The sequence below is a fragment of the Neoarius graeffei genome, chromosome 1, assembly GCF_027579695.1.
Source record: "Neoarius graeffei isolate fNeoGra1 chromosome 1, fNeoGra1.pri, whole genome shotgun sequence".
In the NCBI taxonomy this organism is placed as follows: Eukaryota; Metazoa; Chordata; class Actinopteri; order Siluriformes; family Ariidae; genus Neoarius; species Neoarius graeffei.
This window is the reverse complement of record NC_083569.1, coordinates 72,442,149-72,468,159: the sequence shown is the minus strand read 5'-3', so window position 1 is coordinate 72,468,159 and position 26,011 is coordinate 72,442,149. Positions and strand designations below refer to the sequence as shown.

At 41.6% G+C, this 26,011-nt stretch overlaps 1 protein-coding gene across 1 annotated transcript in view; it reads right to left on the bottom strand.

The window, feature by feature from the left end:
• The window catches only part of LOC132887080 (cornifelin-like), a 36,860-nt gene extending 22,460 nt beyond the window's left edge, over positions 1-14,400 (bottom strand). Inside the window, exon 1 of the mRNA XM_060922471.1 lies at positions 14,204-14,400. The gene's annotated coding sequence lies outside the window, so the exon portion shown is untranslated. The remainder of the gene's footprint in view (positions 1-14,203) is intronic.
• Positions 14,401-26,011: the final 11,611 nt, after the last annotated feature.

Genomic DNA, 26,011 nt, shown 5'->3' with positions numbered 1-26,011 from the left:
TACATCTAAACAACTCAGAACTGTATTGTTGGGTAACATCCCTTTCCTTAATGTTATAGTCATGTTGTCTGTTGTTGCCCAAATGAGGATGGGTTCCCTTTTGAGTCTGGTTCCTCTTGAGCTTTCTTCCTCATGTCGTCTGAGGGAGTTTTTCCTTGCCACCATCACAACAGGCTTGCTCATTGGGGATAGATTAGGGATAAAATTAGCTCATATTTTAAGTCGTTCAAATTCTGTAAAGCTGCTTTGCGACAATGTTTATTGTTAAAAGCACTATACAAATAAACTTGACTTGACGTTCCTCTTCTTAATTTGTTGTATAGTAATCGCTTTGCTAAATTTCACATCTAGCTCAATTTTTTTTTTTGGTTAGTCTAAATACCAAGGTTAGATCGTGGGTCAAATCTCTGATCCTGAAGGTCCACAGCCTGATAAATATTTGTGTTTTCCTCTTCTAACACACCATACCATAAATGCTTTTACCAAGCCAAAAAGGCGTTGGTACAATTGTGTGGGTATCCCTCAACAAATTACATATTTTGTTGATTTTTAGTTAAAAGAAGTAAACGCACATTGTGCAGCAAAATATTGTAATACATAGCATTTTTCTGTAAATGTTAATGCACAGTTATTTTATACAACTTTATAAACATAGTATAAACATTGTGCCAAGTGCAAAAGTTTGGACACCCTACTAAGTTAGTATCTTAGTAACACCCCCTTTATCATATATCACAACATACAAATGCTTTTTGTAGCCAGTTGCGACTCTCTATTCTTCATTCATTCATACAGCTTCTATATTACTTTGCAAGTCATGGGTAAACTGGAGTAAATCCCAGCTGACACTGGGCAAGAGGTGGGGTACACTCTGGACATGTCGCTAATCTATCACAGGGCTAACACAGACAGATAGACAACCATTCACAATCACTTTCACACCTATGGGCAATTTAGAGTAGTCAGTTGACCTAATCCACATGTCTACGGACTGTGGGAGGAAACCAGAGCACCTGGAAGAAACCCACACAAGCACAAAGAGAACATACAAACTCCAAACAGAAGGGCCCCAGCTAACTGGCAGGTTAAAACCTAGAACCTACTTGCTGTGAGGTGGCTCACCACTGTGCTACACTCTCTCAATTCTTGCGTTAAGAATTTTAAACCACTATTTGTTAAAGAAGGTTTCTAGTTCTGAGATATTTTTGGACCATCTTGCAGTATCTTTAAGATTTCAATGATGCTCAAGACAAGGGACTATTAGCACCATTCCAAAGCTTCAGCTTGTGTTTTGTTTGTTTGTTTGTTTGTTTGTTTGTTTGTTTGTTTGTTTGTTTGTTTGTTTGTTTTTAAGTAGTTCATGGTAGATTATGATGTTTTGGATCATTGTGCTTTTGTAGAAGTGAATCTCTTTTCAGCTTCAGTTCTTTGAATGATTCAGTCACATTAGCTTCCAGAAATGTTTTCTGTGCCACAAAACACCAAAGCATAATGCAACCCCGATTCCAAAAAAGTTGGGACAAAGTACAAATTGTAAATAAAAACAGAATGCAATGATGTGGAAGTTTCAAAATTCTATATTTTATTCAGAATAGAACATAGATGACATATCAAATGTTTAAACTGAGAAAATGTATCATTTAAAGAGAAAAATTAGGTGATTTTAAATTTCATAACAACAAAACATCTCAAAAAAGTTGGGACAAGGCCATGTTTACCACTGTGAGACATCCCCTTTTCTCTTTACAACAGTCTGTAAAAATCTGGGGACTGAGGAAACAAGTTGCTCAAGTTTAGGGATAGGAATGTTAACCCATTCTTGTCTAATGTAGGATTCTAGTTGCTCAACTGTCTCAGGTCCTTTTTGTCGTATCTTCCGTTTTATGATGCGCCAAATGTTTTCCATGGGTGAAAGATCTGGACTGCAGGCTGGCCAGTTCAGTACCCGGACCCTTCTTCTACGCAGCCATGATGCTGTAATTGATGCAGTATGTGGTTTGGCATTGTCATGTTGGAAAATGCAAGGTCTTCCCTGAAAGAGACGTCATCTGGACGGGAGCATATGTTGCTCTAGAACCTGGATATACCTTTCAGCATTGATGGTGTCTTTCCAGATGTGTAAGCTGCCCATGCCACATGCACTAATGCAACCCCATACCATCAGGGATGCAGGCTTCTGAACTGAGCGCTGATAACAACTTGGGTCGTCCTTCTCCTCTTTAGTCCGAATGACACGGCGTCCCTGATTTCCATAAAGAACTTCAAATTTTGATTCGTCTGACCACAGAACAGTTTTCCACTTTGTCACAGTCCATTTTAAATGAGCCTTGGCCCAGAGAAGACATCTGCACTTCTGGATCATGTTTAGTTACGGCTTCTTCTTTGAACTATAGAGTTTTAGCTGGCAACGGCGGATGGCACGGTGAATTGTGTTCACAGATAATGTTCTCTGGAAATATTCCTGAGCCCATTTTGTGATTTCCAATACAGAAGCATGCCTGTATGTGATGCAGTGCCGTCTAAGGGCCCAAAGATCACAGGCACCCAGTATGGTTTTCCGGCCTTGACCCTTACACACAGAGATTTTTCCAGATTCTCTGAATCTTTTGATGATATTATGCACTGTAGATGATATGTTCAAACTCTTTGCAATTTTACATTGTCGAACTCCTTTCTGATATTGCTCCGCTATTTGTCGGCGCAGAATTAGGGGGATTGGTGATCCTCTTCCCATCTTTACTTCTGAGAGCCGCTGCCACTCCAAGATGCTCTTTTTATACCCAGTCATGTTAATGGCCTATTGCCAATTGACCTAATGAGTTGCAATTTGGTCCTCCAGCTGTTCCTTTTTTGTACCTTTAACTTTTCCAGCCTCTTATTGCCCCTGTCCCAACTTTTTTGAGATGTGTTGCTGTCATGAAATTTCAAATGAGCCAATATTTGGCATGAAATTTCAAAATGTCTCACTTTCGACATTTGATATGTTGTCTATGTTCTATTCTGAATACAATATCAGTTTTTGAGATTTGTAAATTATTGCATTTCGTTTTTATTTACAATTTATACTTTGTCCCAACTTTTTTGGAATCGGGGTTGTAGATCCATATCCCTATGTTTAAGAGTTGAAAAGGTGTTCTCAAATCGTGCCCCTTTTACTTCTTCAAATATACCTTTGGTAATTGTTTTTTTTTTCCCAAAAAAATGCCTCTGGTATTTTTGTGATGAGTTCACAAGTAAGGTTTCCTTCTGATGACTCGACCATGCAGATCATCTTTGTACAAGCAACGTTGTTGAGTAGAAGTGTGCACCACCATTCTTGTGTCAGCTAAACATTCCTGCAGGTCCTTACATGCCACCAAGCGTTACATTTCTTTCCATTATACAGGCAGTTCTATCTGAAACCTTTCTTGGTGTTCCAGATTTTATCTTTACTTTTACAGGAATCTTGAGCCGGAAGTGTTTTGATGTCTTTTTATCAACTTCCTCTGCTTTGTAGGCACCAGGTTTGTTTTCTGAGCCAGTCAGCTGCTTGAAGAAGGTTTCTAGTTCTGAGATATTCATGGGCCATCTTGTAGTATCTTTAAGATTTCAATTTTGTTTAAAGTGTATGCAATGCCTCTAAACCCCACTTTTTCTCCTTGTACAAAGCAACAATCATTATGTTGATTGACCATGTGTTTTCGAACCACAGCTGATCCAAAAGGCCATAAATGAATGGAAAATCAATAAGATCAGATGATTTTCACGGAATCTGCCGAGACTGAACCGGAAGATCCCGAAGGGATGCGTGACGTCACACGTGTAACAATTCAGGTATCAATTTCATTCCCGTGCGCAGCAGTGGTTAGACCAGTCTCGATATGGAATCACATTTTGGAGAGAATTCTGTTAGTGATTGGGATTCTTATATGTCGGATGAAGGGGCAGATGATTATCAAGGATATTCCGGAGTAAATGGTTATATTTTCGAGCCCCCAAGATGAGAAACTGCCAGTTCACTCAGTTCACAACAGTCTTCCTCTGTAGCGCGCGCGAGATGGAGAGATAGATAGAGAGAGATGTGCAGAATGCAGTGGTTACCTTTCATCATGATTTCCTGAACAAAACTAAAAACAAATCAAGTTTTACCATGTTGCAATCTGAGAGAATTTAACACGTTTCAGTTAATAATTAATGATGATGATTGCATGCGTGGCAGCACGGTGGTGTAGTGGTTAGCGCTGTCGCCTCACAGCAAGAAGGTCCGGGTTTGAGCCCCGTGGCCGGCGAGGGCCTTTCTGTGCGGAGTTTGCATGTTCTCCCCGTGTCCGCGTGGGTTTCCTCTGGGTGCTCCGGTTTCCCCCACAGTCCAAAGACATGCAGGTTAGGTTAACTGGTGACTCTAAATTGACCGTAGGTGTGAATGTGAGTGTAAATGGTTGTCTGTGTCTATGTGTCAGCCCTGTGATGACCTGGCGACTTGTCCAGGGTGTACCCCGCCTTTCGCCCGTAGTCAGCTGGGATAGGCTCCAGCTTGCCTGCGACCCTGTAGAAGGATAAAGCGGCTACAGATAATGAGATGAGATTGCATGCGTGCATTTTTCTTCATGTTAAAGTGCATCAGATATGATAAGATTGGATGTCGCAAGCATGTAAATGTTGCCCATAAATCTGCGTCTGGTGCACTGTGTGTGTGTGAGATAATAGGGGAATCGACGAACTGTCCAAACGTCAAATCAAATGTCATTTATTAAATAAATGGGTTTCTTCTTTGCTCCAGTAAGACCCATGTGGTCGTTCTGGTGGTGATGAACACTTGATGAATCAGATTTATTATTTGCAGGCGACACAAAACCTGCCCGCTTTGTTTGCACAAACCTCACCATCTGTCACTTTAGATTAGGGTCATTTCTCGGAAATTCTTGAACTGAACGTCCTGTTGTATATGAATTTGAACATACAAACACAACTCAGCGCTTTCACATCATTATTTTTGTAAGATTCCAACAACAATATCCAATTTCAGCGAGTAAACAAGCACAGAGTCAGATGAACCAAAATGACCCAAATAACCGGGGTTCCACGTGTGACGTCACGTGAGATTAGTCCTGGGGCAAGGCTGCCTTTTTACAGGATCCGGAAGCCACAATTTATCGATAGTTTTGTGCTTGATAATAAAATAACAAATAATTAATATTATTCCCCCCCACTTTATTAATTAACTTTGGTCATTACTAATGATATATATTCACTTTAAAGCATTACAATAAGGTATTACATACACTTTAAGATAGGGGACTGTTAGGGACATTCCAAAGCATTAGCTGTTTTTTTTTTTTTTTTAAGTAGTCCTCTGCTTAGAAATCCACTGGGTGTCAAGTGTTTACTCAAAGTATGAAAAGTCAAAGAATTTATTTTGCATCAGACAATTCATGAGCTGAATAATGAGTCCTAATGGATCAATTAAGGCCTAACAAGGTCTGAGACTTTACAACTGGAAGGTTGTCCAAACTTTTGCACATGACATAGTTCTGATTTTATTTTAAATATTACTTTTGAAAATAGTTTGCTAGCAGAGGCTGCGTTTACCTCCTTTCAAATCAAAAATCAACAAAATACGTGATTTGGCAATGGGTGCCCCAACTTTTCAATCAATGTGTTCCATCTGCAATGATTTATGGATCGGAAACCTGGGCTCTAACAAAGAAAATGGAACAGAAACTTAAAGCTACACAGCACAGTATGAAGCGTACCACGCCTGGAATACCTAAGCGCAATAAGGAGACGCTCCAGTGGATCAGCTCGGAATCTGGGAATTATCTTCGACCCAAGCGTCAGTATAGAAGATCATGTTAAGAAGATTTACAAATCATGCCATTTCCTTCTTAACAGCATTAGTAAAATTAGGAAGTATTTAAATTGTGAATTGACTGAAATCCTTATCCATGCTTTTATTATTTATAAATTGGACAATTGTAACGCTATTTTATATGGTCTATCTAAAGTTCTTCTGAGCTGGCTGCAGCTAGTTCAGAACACTGAGCACATATTGCAATGTTTACTAAGAACTATGACCACATAATGACCGCGAGCTGGCCTCGTGTTTAGCGTGTCCACCTCTCGACCACGAGATCGTGAGTTCTACTCGCAGTCAGGTCATACCAAAGACCATCATAAAAATGGTACCTACTGCCATCTGGCAAGGCACACTGCAATAGATGACTTGTAACTATGTGATCAAAATGTGCTCCATCATGAGCGTCCGCCATGATGGTGGATATACAGAGCAACTACGGTAGGATGACAGCCGCTGAAAGCGTGTCTGTAAACAATGCTGAATTTTCTCAGTATTACCATGATTTGAACGATCGAGAGAAGACTCGGTACAAAAAGAAGATAGATATGTATGGTTTTGACCCATATTATTTTAAAAAGTCAGACTTTTCTGAAGATAAGATGCTTCTACTGACCATCGAGTACGAATACAGGTCATTTCATCCAAAGTCTTTTTCAAACGCACCATCATTTACTTTATATTTCAGGTATTTGTTTGTTCGAAAGAAAGGAGGAAGTCTCAATGGAATTTGACCAAAGCAGAGCACAGTTCTGTAAAGCAAATGAGTGCTATCTATTTTACTTTGACGTCACTTGCAAGTCAAGCATACAGATGCGAGTAAGGAGTCAAACTCTCGTGGTTACCAGAGGCCGAGGACTATAGAAATGGAGACCGACGCTGCACCCATGCGCCTCAAAGAGCTGGTTAGTACAGGGACAGGAGACTGCCTGGGAAGACCAGATCCTGGCGTAGAAGGGACTTTGACTTTTTTGATGACCACATAATGCCTAGTTTAATTGAGTTACACTGGCTGCCCATTGAATATCGTATTATTTATAAGGTTATATTATTAGTATATAAGGGACTGAATGGACTGGTGGCACTGAGTTATATACATAATAAGTTTTTGCACCAGTTCTTACTCTTTGCATTCCTGCTCCGATGGGTTGTTACAAGTTCCTAAGTCTAGGTTGAAAACGTATGGGGATCCTAGGTTTTCAGTAGCAGAACCTAAATTGTGGAACTTGATCCCTCTAAATATTATGCAAGCAAGTTCTATTACTTTCTTTACGAGTCAGTTGGAAACTCACTTATTTTGAGAAGCCTACTTCTCTTGGTTACAACAGCGTTTGTAATTAGTTTTAAGCTTAAGTTAGTAATTAGAGTTTAGCAATATATTTTTAATATATATTTAGCATTATTTTTGTAACTTATAGTTAGCATATTTTTAATTTGACTTATAGTTGTATTAATTTACATTTTGTAATTACATTTTTATATATTTTTTGTGAAGTGCTTAGAACAATTATTGGTATAAGTGCTACATAAATAAAGTTTGTTATTTATTATCAGAAACCAGACTCGAATAGTGGACATACTGTAATACAGACAATCAATGGAAAGAAAGGGAGATGGGCTGGCCAACTTGCAATAATATCTGACAATAGGTGAACTAAATGTGTGACAGAATGGAGACCTTGTTTGGGCTCAAGACAATGGGGAAGGCAGAAGCTGAGATGGAGTGATGAGTTCACAAAGTTCTTTGGTAACAAATGGATTGCATTAGCACAAGGTAGGCATCTATGGCACCAACTTGGGGAGGCTTCTGTTCTGCAGTGGGTTGATCGTGGTTGAAGATAATGAAGAAGAAGAAGATGATGATGATGAAGATGCCACAAATACACTGCCCAGCCAAAAAAAAAAGAGTCTCCATTTGGATTTAAATAAGCAAATATATAAGAGCCTTTGATTGGATAATTACTGCAGTGATTGATATGTTTCAGCTGGCAACAATTCTTTTAACCCTAACTGATGCAGTGAGGTGAATGTGAGTGTGAATGGTTGTCTGTGTCTATGTGTCAGCCCTGTGATGACCTGGCGACTTGTCCAGGGTGTACCCCGCCTTTCGCCCGTAGTCAGCTGGGATAGGCTCCAGCTTGCCTGCGACCCTGTAGAACAGGATAAAGCGGCTAGAGATAATGAGATGAGATGAGATGATGCAGTGAGTAGCTTCTCATTTCTTAAACAAACATGTCAGAAGACATACCCTGTGCTCATGGAAAAGATGTTACTGTGATTTTTGATCATGGTCAGTCAGGATCTTTTTCCAATCACATTTTTTTCCAAGAAGTTGATGGTTCATCACTATCCTTCCAGGCTTTAATAACGCATTGGACAGTTCTTAAACCTATTCCAGTCATTTCAGTGATCTCCTTGGTTGTTTTCTTTGCTTGATTCAGGCCAATAATTTGACCCTTCTGAAACACTTAAACACTTGGTCACGTCAAATCGTAGAAAAAAAAAATCTTGACAGTAGAACTCACAGCTATGAGTAATAGTGAAATTAAGAAAATTTCTGCACTCACAATGTGATGATAACTCGCAGGATTGTAACTAAACAGCTGTGTAGCCATAAGAAAACCAGTTGTTAGTGAGACTAATCAGGAGAAAAGGCTTCAATTTGCTAGGGAGCATAAAGATTGGACTTTGGAACAATTGAAAAAGGTCATGTGGTCTGATGAGTTCAGATTGACCCTATTCCTGAGTGATGGGTGTGTCAGGGTAAGAAGGGAAGCGCATGAAGTGATGCATCCATCATGCATAGTGGCCACTGTACAAGCCTCTGGAGGCAGTGTTATGATCTGGGGTTGCTTCAGTTGATCAGGTCGAGGCTCAGCAACATTATGGGGCAAGAAAATGAAGTCAGCTGACTAAGTGAATGTACTGAATGACCAGGTTATTCTCACATCAATGGATTTTTCTTCCCTGATGTCACGGGCATAAACTTAGGGCTCAGATTGTGAAAGAGTGGTTCAGGAAGTATGAGGAATCATTTTCACACATAAATTGGCCACCACAGACTCCTGACCTTAACCCCATTGAGAATCTTTGGGATGCTGGAGAAGACTTTACGCAGTGCTTCGACTCTCCCATCCTCAACTTAAGATCTTGGTGAAAAATTAATACAACTTTGGACTGAAATAAATATTGTGACATTGCATAAGTTTGTCTAAACAATACCACAGCAAATGCATGCTGTAATCAAAGCTACAAGCAGTCCAACCAAATATTAGCATGCACAACTTTTTTTTTTTTTTGCAGGGCAGTGTAGCTGGTTATGTGATTATCTGGAAAAAAAAAAGTCCGAAAGTCCTTCCCACACCATATGGCGGCGCCAATCTCCGTTTCTGTAGCCCTCGGCCTCTCACCTATTACATAGCTCGGGTTACAATGGGGGGCTAGTCCTCTGGTAACCGTGAGAGTTTGATTCCCCACTCGCATCTGTATTGCAGCACTCTTTCATTTGACAGTCACCATTTTGTATCTAAACGTGCGTTTGAGAAGTCACGTGAGGTGTCGATAATAGTGATCATTTTCACCGGTGTCCACCATTATGGACACGCTGTGGAATTAAGTGACATTTACAACTGTTATGTATCAATCTTTGACCTGGATTTTCAAGTGGTTACAATGTCAATTGCCTGTGGACATTTATTGGTAAACTACAAAACTAGAAATTAATCCAAACAACAACGAATGATTAACAAAATGTGATCTACAAAAATACTTAGAAAGTGGGTAGAAAGTGGAACAAAAAGATTTTCTGACACAGGTTCAACATTATCACTTAATTTGTTTACAAACATTAGAATTACGTCCTCATTTACGCAAACACCGACATCGATATATTTATATAAAAGATATTTTGTACTGGGGCGGCACGGTGGTGTAGTGGTTAGCACTGTTGCCTCACAGCAAGAAGGGTTCGAGCCCAGCGACTGACGAGGGCCTTTCTGTGTGGAGTTTGCATGTTCTCCCCATGTCTGCGTGGGTTTCCTCCGGGTGCTCCGGTTTCCCCCACAGTCCAAAGACATGCAGGTTAGGTTAACTGGTGACTCTAAATTGACCGTAGGTGTGAATGTGAGTGTGAATGGTTGTTTGTCTCTGTGTGTCAGCCCCGCGATGACCTGGCGACTTGTCCAGGGTGTACCCCGCCTCTCGCCCATAGTCAGCTGGGATTGCCTGCGACCCTGCACAGGATAAGTGGCTACAGATAATGGAAGGATATTTTGTACTAAATATAAGTATGTAAAACAAATTTAAAATAAAAACTATGTTTTGTTAACTTAATACCATCCATCCATTATCTTAGTCGGGTCATAATGTAAGGTTCTGTGACCATCCTCTGGCAACAATGTTTTGATGATTGATTTGACCTCTATGGACCCTTTAGAAAAGATTTAGCTCCCATGTCCCTCCCAAAAATCCCAGCATTTTTTTGTTACAGAGCCAAATTCAAAATGGCGCCCGGCGCCATCTCTAAAAAATAACTTTTGAGCTGAATGACCTAGAATCATGTATGAAGGCACTTTTTCACACAAGTCAGCCATGAGGATTCCAAATCTGACACCATTTTGATAATACAACTTTGTTTTGATCACGTAATTCAAGATGGCTGCCATCTAGTACAATAGTTCTCAACCTTTTCAGGCCGTGACCCCCCAATTTATGTGAAGGTACGTACAGTACATCAAGAGCGACCTACAGTACGCTACCGAGTAGCCAAGGTGGTTTTACTTTGAGTTTCTTACATTATCACCCCCCCCAAAAAAAAAAAACACCTTGTGTCTCGACCCATAGGTTAGAAAACATAACTTTTGTTTAAAAGCAAAAAAAGGCCAGTGAATAATGCACTCATACTATTTTGTTCATTTTATATTGTGCACATCATACCCAGTTTTCTTGATTCTAACTCTTTTTACCTTTCATGCCTTGACATGTCCTTTAGCGAGAATAAATCCCTCCATTCACCTGTCAGTTTGAGCAAACGTTTGACATTTTCCAAGCAGGCATGCATTGACAAGCCCGGCGAGGAACTCAAGGCAAGAGCTGCTGAAATGGAAAGAAGTGCTCTCAAAGCAGTGATCAACCTGGTTGAAGACAGTCAACTTGTCAAGCTCCCCGAGCTGCTGGAACACCATGTTGTTGAGGAATGTGTGGCCTTATTCAACCCCAATGGCACATACAGGAAGACACAGAAGAGCAAGCTCATCCAGAAGCTCTCCCTCCAAACAATTGTTATCAGACAACCCTACGTTGCTCTCATTGACATGGGCATGATCTGGAGGATGGCAACTCCATCAGCAGAAGATCGGCAGACCCAAGACGGCAGCCCATACAAGTGGTTGGACTATGTCCAAAAGGTGTCATCCATCATCCTTGCCCGCCACTCTGATGCTCACCGTATCATTTGTGTGAACGATCCATACGATGCAGCATATACAACTAAAGATGATGAGCGAGACCTGCGGATACAAGGGAAGGTACATGTACCAAACACCTACATGAAATTGGATGGCCCCTTCCCCTCTGCCAAGGCATTCAAAATGCTACTATGTAGTGTCAGCAACAAGGGGCGGTTGCAAAAACTAATATGCAGCCACCTCACTGACCTGGCACAGAACATGAAAGCTGAGATTGTCTACTCTGTTGGCCCACATTGTACCAACTTGTCAACACAGCAACCGATGGAAGACTACAGCATTGACCAGTCTGAAGCTGACACCATCCTCTTCACTGTTTATGCTGGTCTACGGCAATCAGGCTATAGTGGCCCTGTTGTTATTGATGCAGCTGATACTGATGTATACATCGCAGCATCGGTCATCTCACAGCAGCTCCCTGGCATGCTTTGCATCAAAAGGAATAAAGAGACAGTCCTCTGTCGTGGCATGTTGACAGAAGAGATGGCACACTGCATTGTGGAGCTACACTGTTTTACAGGCTGTGATGCCAACTCAGGTTTCTATGGCAAAGGGAAATCATCAGTGTATGAGAAGGTGGCAAACAGCTCTGTGGCACGGCAGCAACTCTCCCGGTGTGGAGACAGCCTTCACCTTGAAGAGGAGGTAGAACAAGAGCTATTTGCATTCACGAGACAGGTGATCTATGGAGACAAGAAGAGTAGCACCATGGCTGAAGCCCGTGCTTCCAAGTGGAAGACCATGAAGAGAAAGTCTTTTATCCGTCTCCCTCCAGATGCAGATAGCTTACGGCAACACTGCCTCCGTGCCAACTACTTGGCATATCTAGTGCGCCACCCCACACTGAAGGACCACCTGTCGCCACTCGGACATGGTTGGGAGTTGGTGGGTGGTCGTTGTCGTCCTGTCCGCCACACTCGGCCTGCACTCCCCACACACCTACCTGCACCAGGGCTGGTTGAAGGGGACGAGGAAGTTGAAAGAGGTGAGGATGAGGAGGAGGATGTTGCACAGAAGAGGGTGGAGTCATCTGAATCCGATGATTCAGAAGGCAGTGACTCAGAATGCTCTGATTCAGACTGATACGTGTTTTGTGGTTGCCGTATGTTGCCGTTATTGGTGATGATAACTACCTCTCCACATAATGCAGCGGGTGGTACCTCCGCATTAAAAAAATACAAAAAAACAAACAAAAAAAACAAAACAAAACAAAAAAAACTAAAAAAAAACAAAACAAAAAAACAAAACAAAAAAAAAACCCTCTCCGGGAACTGTCACCTTACCGTGGTGGAGGGGTTTGTGCGTCCCTATGACCCGAGAGCTATATTGTCTGGAGCCTCGTGCTCTTGGTAGGGCCTCCCATGACAAACTGGTCTCTGGTGAGGGGCCTGACGAAGAATGGTTCAGGGCGGGATGGCAGGCCCAAAGGGAGCAGTCCCCCAGCTGGCTATCTGGCTATTTTCACTCTACTGAATGCCGGCCATCTTGAATTTCAATATCAAAACTCATCTCATCTCATCTCATTATCTCTAGCCGCTTTATCCTTCTACAGGGTCGCAGGCAAGCCGGAGCCCATCCCAGCTGACTACGGGCGAAAGGCGGGGTACACCCTGGACAAGTCGCCAGGTCATCACAGGGCTGACACATAGACAGACAACCATTCACACTCTCATTCACACCTACGGTCAATTTAGAGTCACCAGTTAACCTAACCTGCATGTCTTTGGACTGTGGGGGAAACCGGAGCACCCAGAGGAAACCCACGCGGACACGGGGAGAACATGCAAACTCCACACAGAAAGGCCCTCGCCGGACCCGGGGTTCGAACCCAGGACCTTCTTGCTGTGAGGCGACAGCGCTAACCACTACACCACCGTGCCGCCCCAATATCAAAACTAGTTTTGATTATTTAAATGATGTCAGATTTGGAATCCTCAGGGTTGACTTGTATGAAAAAGTGCCTTCATACATGATTCTAGGTCATTCAGATGAAAAGTTATTTTTTAGAGATGGCGCCGGGCGCCATTTTGAATTTGGCTCTGTAGCAAAAAATGCCGGGATTTTTGGGAGGGACATGGGAGCTACAGTGTAAATCTTTTCTAAAGGGTCCATAGAGGTCAAATCAATCATCAAAACATTGTTGCCAGAGGATGGTCACAGAACCTTACATTATGACCCGACTATCTGTAGCTGTTTATCCTGTTCTACAGGCAAGCTGGATCTTATCCCAGCTCACTATCAGTGACTAGGAAGGGTACATCCTAGACAAGTTATACAGATAAACAACCATTCACACCATGCAAATTCCATGCAAAAAGGCCCTTGCCGGCCACTAGGCTTGAACTCAGAACCTTCTTGCTGTGAGGCGCTAACCACTACACCACCGTGCCGCCACTTAAATCTATATACCGATTATTTTGTTATAAATAATCATCTGGGTGTCGATAACTGTAGACAAAGGTGTCGACAATTGTGGAATGGTGTCTCATGATCTGATACGCTAAGTAATCTGGGATCAGCTATTTTTTTTTTTTTTACAGTGGAAGTTTGAGTAACTGTTCATGCATTGAAAGTCTTTTCTGCTTTTGTAATGGCCAAGATGATTAAGGTGTCGATAACTGTAGCTGCTGCTCTACTAAAAATCTCCAGATAAACTGCAGGTCCATGTCCATAAAGCATGAAGCTAAAGTAAACTTGCTCTTTACAGTGTGCTGTGATACTTTGGAATTTGGCCCGTAACAGGAAAACTATAGCAGTGCCAAGTTAGAAAGTTGTAAAATATCGTACTAGAAAAAAAAAACATTGAAAAAAGAAAAAGTTAAACCTTCTGAGGGTCACCAAGGTAAAGCTCCACATGTTCAGTCAAATGAACAGACAAATGAAATGCAAGATTTGAGACTCTTACCTTTCTGTTGGTTGTGGACTCGCAGTTCTGCAGATATTTTTTCTCAAAACGAAACCAGCTTTCTTGAGGATGTGTGGGTGACCTTCCTGTGAGAGGATGTTGAAAGTTTAAACATTAAACAGAGCTTGTGATCCTCCCTCCTGTAAAGCGTCACAGCCATCCAGGCCCAGTCATTTGCTTTGTGCAGATATTAAAGTGCATGGTACACTATGTGCTCAGAGAGGGGGACAGAAACACACAAGTCACACATGAAAGAGTCACAAAACTTAACCCTCTCAGTATTTATTTTCACATGGAGTTATAGAAGTGGAAAGGTGTTTTAATTCTGTTAGACTTGCCACAGAAAGTGTGGATTCAGTAAACTAGGGTTGCTCCATTAACAGGAAATTCGTGTTTAATTATTTATTGGAGGATATAAAATAAGGCTTTCTATGGGGGCTGTTCATGTGATAGGTTTCGTTTCTACAGAAACAGGAAATGAAACGAAACATCCTACTGCTTTTTTTTTTTTTTTAAATATCGACTAAAAATGAAACCCAAAGAAAAAAGCATTTGGACAGATGGAGAGCATAAGAATAAAGTATTTTATTCACAGTATGCTGTCATCATTATTAGTTTAGCTAAAAAAAAAAGATATAAAAGCCAAACAAAAGTTTTCCAACAATAACTAAAACATGCTGAAATAAGTTTCATAACATATAGGCTAAAACAGTTAATTACTACTTGTGAGATTTTGTATGCGACCCTGTAGAACAGGATAAAGCGGCTAGAGATAATGAGAATGAGATTATTATTATTATTATTATTATTATTATTATTATTATTATTATTATTATTATTATTATGATGTTGTCATCATTATTAGGTTGGCTAAAAATAAAAAAGATATAACAGCCAAACAGAAAAGTTTTCCAACAATAACTAAAACATGCTGAAATAAGTTTCATAACATATAGGCTAAAACAGTTAATTACTATAGTAATTAACTGTTTTAGCCTGCATGTTAAGAAACTTATTTCAGCATGTTTTAGTTATTGTTGGAAAACTTTATAATAACAATAATAACTTTAATAATAATAATAATAACTATAATAATAATAATAATAATAATAATAATAATAATAATAATAATAATAACATGCAAAATCTCACAAGTGCACTTGTGAGATTTTGCATGTTATTATTTTGTGTGTGTGTGTGTGTGTGTGTGTGTGTGTGTGTGTGTTTCTGTTATTATTACAAATATTAGGCTGCTATTGTTCTTTGACTCAAAACATAACATTTATCTGTCTTCTTCATATTTGGAGTTGGAATTACCCTCATTTGTAAATCGCTTTGGATAAAAATGGTCACTTAGTGAGATGTCAGTAGGAAAGAAAATTGGGGGGGGGGGGGGGGGGGGGGGGTTAGGAGATTGCAATATAGATTAAAGTTCTATAGTAAAAAATTTCTTTCCTACTGACATCTCACAAGGTTATTTATTTATTTATCTTACTGATATGCTGCTGTTATCTGAGCCCTCAAACAGTGTTTCGTTATATCGGAATGTGCAATGACAATAAAGAATCTATCTATCCAGTGTGCAACTGAACAGAATGTAATATGCATATAGCCACGAGATGGCGCTGTTACGACACATTGACCAGCACATCAGCACAACTGTGCTGCAGTGGAAGAGAGGAAACAGCAAGTGGTTTTGAAGCGATCTGGAAAACATTATTAAGAATGAAACTTAGTGAAGCTAACATAATGATACTATATTGAAATCTAAAATGACCAAACCTGTTTCATACATTCAAAAATTGTTATAATTATTAATTATTTGCATCCTCTTCCTCATCAAGCTTGACTGCTACGACTGCGACTATTTAAAAAAATATATAACATGCATGTAAAAGTTTTTTTTCTTGTTCTCTGGTATTTTTCTGTAAATTTGAAGGGAAGTGTCTTACCCTCCTCCCCAACCCCCAGAAAACATCAATGCAACACATATATCAGTGTTTTTATATACAGTGGTGCTTGAAAGTTTGTGAACCCTGTAGAATTTTCTATATTTCTGCATAAATATGATCTAAAACATCATCAGATTTTCACACAAGTCCTAAAAGTAGATAAAGAGAACCCAGTTAAACAAATGAGACAAAAATATTATACTTGGTCATTTATTTATTGAGGAAAATGATCCAGTATTACATATCTGTGAGTGGCAAAAGTATGTGACCCTCTAGGATTAGCAGTTAATTTGAAGGTGAAATTAGAGTCAGGTGTTTTCAATCAATGGGATGACAATCAGGTGTGAGTGGGCACCCTGTTTTATTTAAAGAACAGGGATCTATCAAAGTCTGATCTTCACAACACGTTTGTCGAAGTGTATCATGGCACAAACAAAGGAGATTTCTGAGGACCTCAGAAAAAGCGTTGTTGATGCTCATCAGGCTGGAAAAGGTTACAAAACCATCTCTAAAGAGTTTGGACTCCACCAATCCACAGTCAGACAGATTGTGTACAAATGGAGGAAATTCAAGACCGTTGTTAGAGAACTCCCCAGAAGTGGTCGACCAACAAAGATCACTCCAAGAGCAAGGCATGTAATCGTCAGCGAGGTCACAAAGGACCTAAGGGTAACTTCTAAGCAACTGAAGGCCTGTCTCACATTAACATTAGCCAATGTTCATGAGTCCACTATCAAGAGAACACTGAACAACAATAGTGTGCATAGCAGGGTTGCAAGGAGAAAGCCACTGCTCTCCAAAAAGAACATTGCTGCTCGTCTGCAGTTTGCTAAAGATCACGTGGACAAGCCAGAAAGCTATTGGAAAAAAAGTTTTGTGGACAGAAAATTCCTCCAAGCCGGTGTGCAGGACTGATCAACAGTTACCGAAAACGTTTAGTTGCAGTTATTGCTGCACAAGGGGGTCACACCAGATACTGAAAGCAAAGGTTCATGTACTTTTGCCACTCACAGATATGTAATATTGGATCATTTTCCTCAATAAATAAATGACCAAGTATAATATTTTTGTCTCATTTGTTTAAATGGGTTCTCTTTATCTACTTTTAAGACTTGTGTGAAAATCTGATGATGTTTTAGGTCATATTTATGCAGAAATAGAGAAAATTCTAAAGGGTTCACAAACTTTCAAGCACCACTGTACGTATAAAAGCGTTCAATTGTTTTTGTTTGCTTCATTTGGCTAAAATCCATATTTAAACATTTTTCCAGACTGCCTTCAAACTAATAAGCATCTGACATGCCAATTTCCAACAAAACCTTCTGGCTATTTGTCATCATGTTCCATAACCTGGCTTGTCATTTATCAAGATTCAAGATTAACTTTATTGTCTCACAAAGTGAGAAATTTGTTCTGGGCCATTCGCCCATGCTGCAGCCACAACACAGAACATACAACACAACACAATAACAAACATACAATAGATATGTGCATCCATATCATACAAGGTGCCTAAACGTGCAAGAAACATTGTGAATTTAAAAAAAAATAAATAAAAAAAATAAATAAGAGAATGAATAAATAACACCTAATAGCTGTAATAAAATGCTAAAATTCTAATAAGTAAAAATGCTAACCTGTGCAAAACAAACAACCACAAGTCATCTGTGCTCTGGTCTTATCTGACCTTGTTTACCAGCTTAATTGACACAGGAACAAATGAGTTTTTAAATCTGTTCAGCCTGCAGTGAGGAACTCTAAACCTTCTACCAGATGGTAGCAGCTCATACTTGCCACGCATGATGTGTGATGGATCGCAGATAATCTTATTTGCTTGTTGCAGAGTGGCCTGTTCATAAATACTCTGAATGGAGAAGTGCTCTTTAACACCAATAATTTTTCCAGCAGCATGAATTAGCCGAAGCAGTTTGTTCTTTAGCTGCACAGAGAGGTTACCAAACCAAGCTGTGATACTATACCTGATCAGACTTTCTAAGACTGCCTTATAAAAAATCAACATAAATCTTTGATCAACACCATGAATTCTCAGACGACAAAGAAAATGCAACTGTTGCTGTAGTCTGCAACAGAGGCTGTCGACATGTGTGCTCCAGGTGAGTGCGTTGTCAATAAAGACACCCAGATATTTGTATGACTGCACCTGGGCAATGGCTTGATTGTGGATGACCACGGGCCTGTGGTCACCCACTCCTCGAGGGTCGAACACCATTTCTTCCGTCTTATTCACATTCAGAATGAGGTGGTTATCATCGCACCACTCAACAAACCTCTGAATTTCCAGAAAGTAGTCAGATATATCATGATTCTTTTTCAACAGTGATAAAATTGCAGTGTCGTCTGAGAACTTAATGATGTGATTGTTTGTATAAAAACTTCTACACGCATCTGTGTACGGAGTGAACAGAACCGGTGAACTCACGCATCCCTCTGGTGCACCTGTGCTTAGAGTTTTAGTTTCAGATAAAGTTCCGTTAACACGGACCCGCTGTCTGCGATTTGTTAAAAACGAAAAGTACCATTTAATAATAAAAGGATGAACATCAAAATCATTTAATCTGCTCTTTAAAAGATGTGGCTGCAATGTATTAAAAGCTGAACTAAAATCAACCAATAAAAGATGTGCAAATGAGCTAGAATCCTCCAAGTGCTTATTAATAAGGTGGGTCACAGCTAAAATGGCATCTTCAGTACTTCTGTTGCACCTGTAAGCAAACTGAAAGGGATCTACAAAACCACTAACTTCTGTCTTCAAGAAATTGATCATGATTTTCTCAAAACACTTCATTACCAACGAAGTCAGTGCAACAGGACAGTAGTCATTATTATTATTATTATTATTATTATTACAGCTTGCTGTTTTAGGCACAGGAATGATAACAGAACTTTTCCAGATAGAGGGAACAGAATGAGTGTCTAGTGATTTCTGGAAGATGGGACACCAGGCTTCTGCCAGTTCTTTGCTACAGGACTTCAGTAGGCGCCCAGAGATGCCATCTGGACCAGAGGCCTTTCTGGGGCAGATGCATGAAAAAAAGTCTCTCCACAGCATGCTGGTCAGTAGTGATTACTCCAGGGCCTGATTCAGGTACACCATCCATAGCTATTTTCTTCTCATATGAGAAGTCTCTTGAGTCAAATCGGCAAAAAAAGTTATTCAGCTCATTAGCCTTTTCCTCCTCATTTAACACATTGATACACCTCTTAGCTGGAGTCATGTTTGTCATGGTTTTCATAAAGTCCCATAGTTTTTTAGTATTCATACCTGAGCAGTGAGATTCAAATTTCTCCCTCTCCTTCCTCCTAGCAGTCCTTAGTTTGTGATTAAGTTCCTTCTGTGTGTTTTTCATGCTTAATAAGTCCCCATTCTTAAATGCTACTTTCCTCTGTACTATGTACTCTTTAATCTCCTTGGAGATATAAGATTTATTATTTGGGTACATAGTGATAGATTTTTGAGTTAACACATTATCTTTACACAACTTAATATAATCTGTGATAGTAACTGTGGCCTCCTCTAGTTCCAGACTATGAAAGAGTTCCCAGTTGGTGCAAGAGAAGCAGCTTTTCAGAGTTTCTACACTATCATTGTTCCATATAGAAACAGTTTTAACTTGTGGTTTGTTGCTTTTAAGCAGGGACTTGTAAGTAGGGATTAAATGGACAGTGTTGTGATCAGAGGACCCTAAAGGAGGTTTAACCTTAGCAGTATAGGCATTTTTTATATTTCCATAACATTTATCCAATGTGTTTTTTCCTCTGGTATTACAGTTAACATATTGGCTGAACCCAGGTAAAGTAGCCTCAAGTTTACAATGATTAAAATCGCCTAGAATAAAACATGGTGCTTCAGGGGTGCGTTTCAGCTGTCTGGGAACACAGTCTGCTATGATATTAGCTGCCTTAGCAGCACTACCCCCAGGCAGGATATATGCAGTACATAGTAAAATATTCCCCAAATTCACGTGGCAGGTAGAAGGGTCTCAGGCTTAAACATACCGGTACCAGTTCAATGTCGGGATTACAGATCGACTCTCTCGTGGTGAACTGCGAGCACCACAGGTTGTTGATGTAGACACAGGTGCCACCACCTTTGCTCTTGCCAGAGTTGTCGTTCCTATCAGAGCGCACCAACGAGAAGCCATCCAGGGAAACTAGTGAATCGGGCACGTCCTCCTGCAGCCACGTCTCAGTGAACACGAGCAGGCATGATTCCCAGTACTCGTGGAGAAACCTGGCGTTGGCTCTGGGCTCCTCAACCTTGTTCTTCAGGGAGTGGACATTACAGAGAAGCATGGAGGGCAGTGGTGGTCTATTAGCTCTTCTCCGTAGTCTCTGTCGTACTCCGTCACGTTTCTCCTTCTTCCGTGTCCGTCTCCTGCAGCATCTCTCCGGGTGTCGAGCCAGCAGTTCACACGGTAGCTGGGGGGCCGGTGTGTAGTTGATACGGAGAAGCAGGAGCTGGTCCTGGGTGTAACTCAGCAGCGCAGTCGGCATAGCGCCAGCACCTTCTGGTGAGGGGCGGCATGATATAAGAAGAAGAACCTTTATTCGTCACATGCACACTTCAAGCACAGTGAAATTCATCCTCTGCATTTAACCCATCTGAAGCAGTGAACACACACACACACCAGAGCGCCACACCAGAGTGTGGGCAGCCACACCAGAGCACCCGGGGAGCAGTCAGGGGTCAGGTACCTTGCTCAAGGGCACCTCAGCCCAAGGCCGCCCCACATCAACCTAACTGCATGTCTTTGGATTGTGGGGGAAACCGGAGCACCCGGAGGAAACCCACGCAGACACGGGGAGAACATGCAAACTCCACACAGAAAGGCCCGCGCCAGCCGCTGGGTTCGAACCCGGAACCTTCTTGCTGTGAGGCGACCGTGCTAACCACTACACCACCGTGCCACCCACATAAGCCAGACAATAAAAGCCACAAACAGTCCTCTTAAAAAAAGCAACATTGTTTTGCACGATCAGGCACCGTGTTGAATAAAAAAAATGGTTAAAAAGTTAAAAAAGACCCCACAAATAACGACAAAAACACTTAAAATGCTAAAGCAGCAGCATGAGGTAGCCCGGGTCACAGCAGAGCAGTGCCACCAGTTTCAAATTGACATTCACACGTAAGACAGTCTACTGCTTATCCAGTGGTGTGACTATTAAACTTTTTTCAGTATTTGAAATGGCCTACAGCAAACATGATGACACTGTGGAAACAGTTTGATGATGATGTTGACCATATTCTGGAGGCAATGGGGAAGAGAGAGGCCGATAGATACAAGCCATGACCACCATCATTGTCAGCATTGCCACTGAATGGTTTGGAGAAGAGGAAAAGAAAGGCTTCAGAACACACTACAAAAAGAACCATAGAGCGGTGAGGATCTACAATATCAGGCAGGAGATGAAAGCATTGAAGACTCAGTACAAAGAAGCAGGAAAGGAAGAGCACATTGGCTTGGCCCAGCTGATGTGTATCTTTTGTAAGAAGATCAAGGTCCTCTGCCAGACCAAGTGGCATCGGAGACAGCAGGGTGAAAGGGCCCAGAAACATGCAGCCTTCATCGTCAACCTCTTCAAGTTCACCAAAGAGCTGCTAGGGCAAAAGCGCACTGGGAAGCTGGTCTGCTTACAGGACGAAATAGACTAACATCTGAGGCAGACACAGTGACCCAGAGAGAGAGCAGGAGTTGGAAGAGTGTAACATCCTAATAGATCCTCCTGAATTGCAAGTGCAGTTTGGCCTGTCAGAGGTGCAGTTGAAAGAGGTCAGAGAGGTCATCTGTAAGGCAAGGGCAAGCTCTGCTCCAGGACCAAGTGGCACTTCATATAAAGTGTACAAGAACTGTCCCAAACTCTTGCTACATTTGTGGAAAATTTTGCAAGTTTTCTGGAGAAGAGGGAAAACCCCAGAACAGTGCAGAGAGGCTGAAGGGGTATGCATCCCAAAGGAGGAAAATTCCATCCAGATAGAGCAGTTCCACATCATCTCTCTGTAGTGTTTTGAGGCAAAGATCTTCTTCAGTGCCATCTCCAAGTGATTGTGCACCTACCTGGCTAAGAACACAGACATCAATACATCAGTCCAGAAGGGAGGCATGTCAGGGATGCCAGGCTGTCTGGAACACATTGGTGTGGTGTCACAGCTCATCAGGGACGCCAGAGAGAATAGAGGAAACCAGTTCATGTTATGGCTCGACCTGGCAAATGCTTATGGTTCCATTCCACATAAGCTGGTATAGTTTACACTGACTAAACATCATGTCCCCAGCAGGATCCAATAACTCATCGCTGATAATTACAATAATTTCAGGATGAGGGTCTCTTCAGGAATGATAACATCAAGCTGGGACAAGGTAGAGATTGGCATCATTACAGGGTGTACTCCCTCTCTGTAATGCTGTTTACCATTGTCATGAACATGTTTACCAAGTCTGCTGAACCAGAGTGTAGAGGGCCTAAAATGAAATCTGCTCAATGGCAACCACCCATCAGGGCATTTATAGATGACCTCACAGTCATCACAGATTCAGTCCCAGGCTGCCAGTGGATTCTGAAGGAGTTGGAAAAACAGATGGATGCATTTCAGACCAGCTAAATCAAGATCCATGGTGCTGAGAAAGGGCATGGTGGAGGACAAGTTCCAGTTTACAAGTTCCAGGCACAGCCATCACAGAGAAGCCAGTCAAGAGTTTGGGCAAGGTTTCTGACAGCTCTCTGAAGGACACAGCATCCATTCAGTCAGCTTGCACGGCATTGGATGGCTGGCTGAAAGCCGTGGACAAGTCTGGCCTACCTGGGATGTTTAAAGCCTGGATCTACCAACATGGCATTCTTCCCAGAATCCTGTAGCCCCTCCTTGTCTATGCAGTCTCACTCTCAACTGTTGAGACATTGGAGAGAAAGGTCAGCAACTACTGTACCTCAGGAGATGGTTAAGGCTGCCAAAGAGCCTGAGCAGCATCGCACTCTATGGACACAACAAATTGCAACTGCCCTTCAAATCCTTGGAGGAAGAATTTAAAGTAACAAGAGCCAGAGAAGTGGTACAGTGCAGAGACTCAAGTAATCCAATGGTGGCCAATGCAGGGATCCAAGTGAGGACTGGTAGAAAGTGGAGGACAGAGGATGCTGTTCAGGAAGCGGAGACAAGGCTGCATCACAGGAGGGTGGTCAGAGTGGTCACTCAAGGCCGAGCCAGGCTAGGATCCTTTCTAACTCCCCCAAATTCCATCAGAGGGAAGGAAGGGTCCCGCCTAGTGCAGGATGAGGTGAGAGCAGCAGTGGAGGAGATGAGATCCTGCAAGGTGGTGGGAATGAAGCAGCAGAGAATGTGGACTAGATGGGAGAATACGGTTGAGAGAAAAGTGTCTAAGCTCTGAAAAGCTGAGCCTCACCGCATCAAATTTCTCACCCAGGCAGTATACGATGTTCTTCCAAGCCCATCAAATCTGCACACTTGGACAAAGCAGAGTCACCAGAATACCTACTGTGTTCCAAACAAGGAACCCTAGAACACATCCTCAGTAGCTGTACAAAGGCACTTAGAGAGGAACAGTACTGATGGAGGCACAATCAGGTCCTGAAGACTATCACCAAAGCAATCAGCACTGGACATGATTGGGCAAAGCGATGCCAACCCTCCAAGAAGACCATTGCCTTTGTCAGAGCTGGACAGCAGCCAAATCCTGCCAAGAGATCATCATTTGCAGGCATCCTGACCTGAGCAGGAGACTGGCAACTATCGATGGGCCTCAGACAGCAGCTGAAGTTCCCAAGCCACATTGCAGTCACTACCCTGTGACCAGACATTGTCCTTGTGTCTGAATCCACCAAGCAAGTGGTGCTGCTGGAGCTAACAGTGCCATGGAAAGATCACTTGGATGAAGCCTTCGAAAGGAAGCTCTACAACTACGCGGAACTGATCAGCAATTGTCAGCAGTCAGGATGGAGAGCCAGGTATCTCCCAGTGAAAGTCAGCTGTAGGGGATTCGTGGCTAGTTCTCTAGCCAGAGCCTTCAGTAGTTTCGAAGGTGAGAGGAGCACTATCTGCAGCACCATCGAAGCGGCTGAGAGAGCCTCAAGATGGTTGTGGCTAAAAAGAGGAGATCCATGGGGATAGAGTATAGAGCTGTCTAGACACATGCTGGGGTCTGATTAACCCTGGTGGGGTCACCTGGAGGAGTGTGTATGATGTTGAAAGACCCAAAATACCCAATGATCCCAGGAACACCACTGACAATGTGTCCAGACTGAGCAGAGGTACGTTTATAGCAGAAAAATATTAAACTTGTAATAAAGAGCAAGTTTCTTGCAATTATGACTTAGTGTTATTGTGGTAAATTTGATATTAGATACTCATCATATTTTGCGTGCAGCAACATTACCACTGGTGAACATCTGTTACTTTTCATACACATACAATGCTGCTGCATGTTGAAAGAAATGCTGTAAAGCAACAATAGCTTCAAAAGCTATGAATGAAAATTAAATTAAATGTTTCTATACATAGAATATGCTGTAAACAGCAAAATAATGAAATACTATTTGGTGTTATGAGCATGTGCTTTAAAAATGCATCAGTAGCCTCAGGTACATTTTGTGCAGTTTTATATGGAATTAGACTGGTAAGTTTTTTCTAAGTATCTCAGATAAGGGTGGCACGGTGGTGTAGTGGTTAGCGCTGTCGCCTCACAGCAAGAAGGTCTGGGTTCGAGCCCCGTGGCCAGCGAGGGCCTTTCTGTGCGGAGTTTGCATGTTGTCCGTGTGGGTTTCCTCCGGGTGCTCCGGTTTCCCCCACAGTCCAAAGACATGCAGGTTAGGCTAACTGGTGACTCTAAATTGACCGTAGGTGTGAATGTGAATGGTTGTCTGTGTCTATGTGTCAGCCCTGTGATGACCTGGCGACTTGTCCAAGGTGTACCCCGCCTTTCACCCATAGTCAGCTGGGATAGGCTCCAGCTTGCCTGTGACCCTGTAGAACAGGATAAAGCGGCTACAGATGATGAGATCTCAGATGATCTGCTGCCATTTTTCTGGAGATTAAAAATGTGTGACTGTCACACTTGCCTCTCTCTCTTTCTCTCTCTCTCTTACAGGTTAAACCTGATAGCCTCATTATGTTTTTGTTTTTTGTCTGACGAGTGGTGTATTATGTAATATGTCACTTTTTTACTGACAGACAAACGTTTCCCTAACATTCTGTTGTTGTTGTTGTTGTTGCTGTTGTTAGAATATAAAAATGAAAGATGTAAATTAATGAGTGAAAGTAATGTTTGGAAATGTGAAATGCTTTACTGACTCAATAATGCTAAAGGCATAAAATAAACATCTAAGACAAGAATTTCTATTTAAAGCTACTCTATTAGAGTATCTCAGACTTTTGCACAGTGCTGTGCCTTCAACTGGTGTTTGGATATAGGTTCTTACGTTTCTTAAAAAAAAAGTTTTGACTTGAAACCCTCTCAGACGGAGAAGCACTTCCACATATAGTACAACTTTTAATGGTTCCCAAGATGGAGGATCCGAGGAACCCCTTTGATTATAGATTTAATCCTTATTCCTAGGTGTATGATTTTTTTAAGAAGCCTGAAAGATCCCTTTTAGGAGAGTACAGACTTCAGTCATGTGATGGTTCAGGTGCCATGAACAGTGTCATCTCACCCACGCACAACACACACACGCACACACAATCTTGAAATGAAGACACATGAAATGAAATGAAATGAAATGAAATGAAGGCTGTATGTTAATACTGGTTTATGGTTATTGTAATTAACAAATCAACCTTATATGCAACATAAACTAACACTAATGCGCAGGGGGAGAAAAG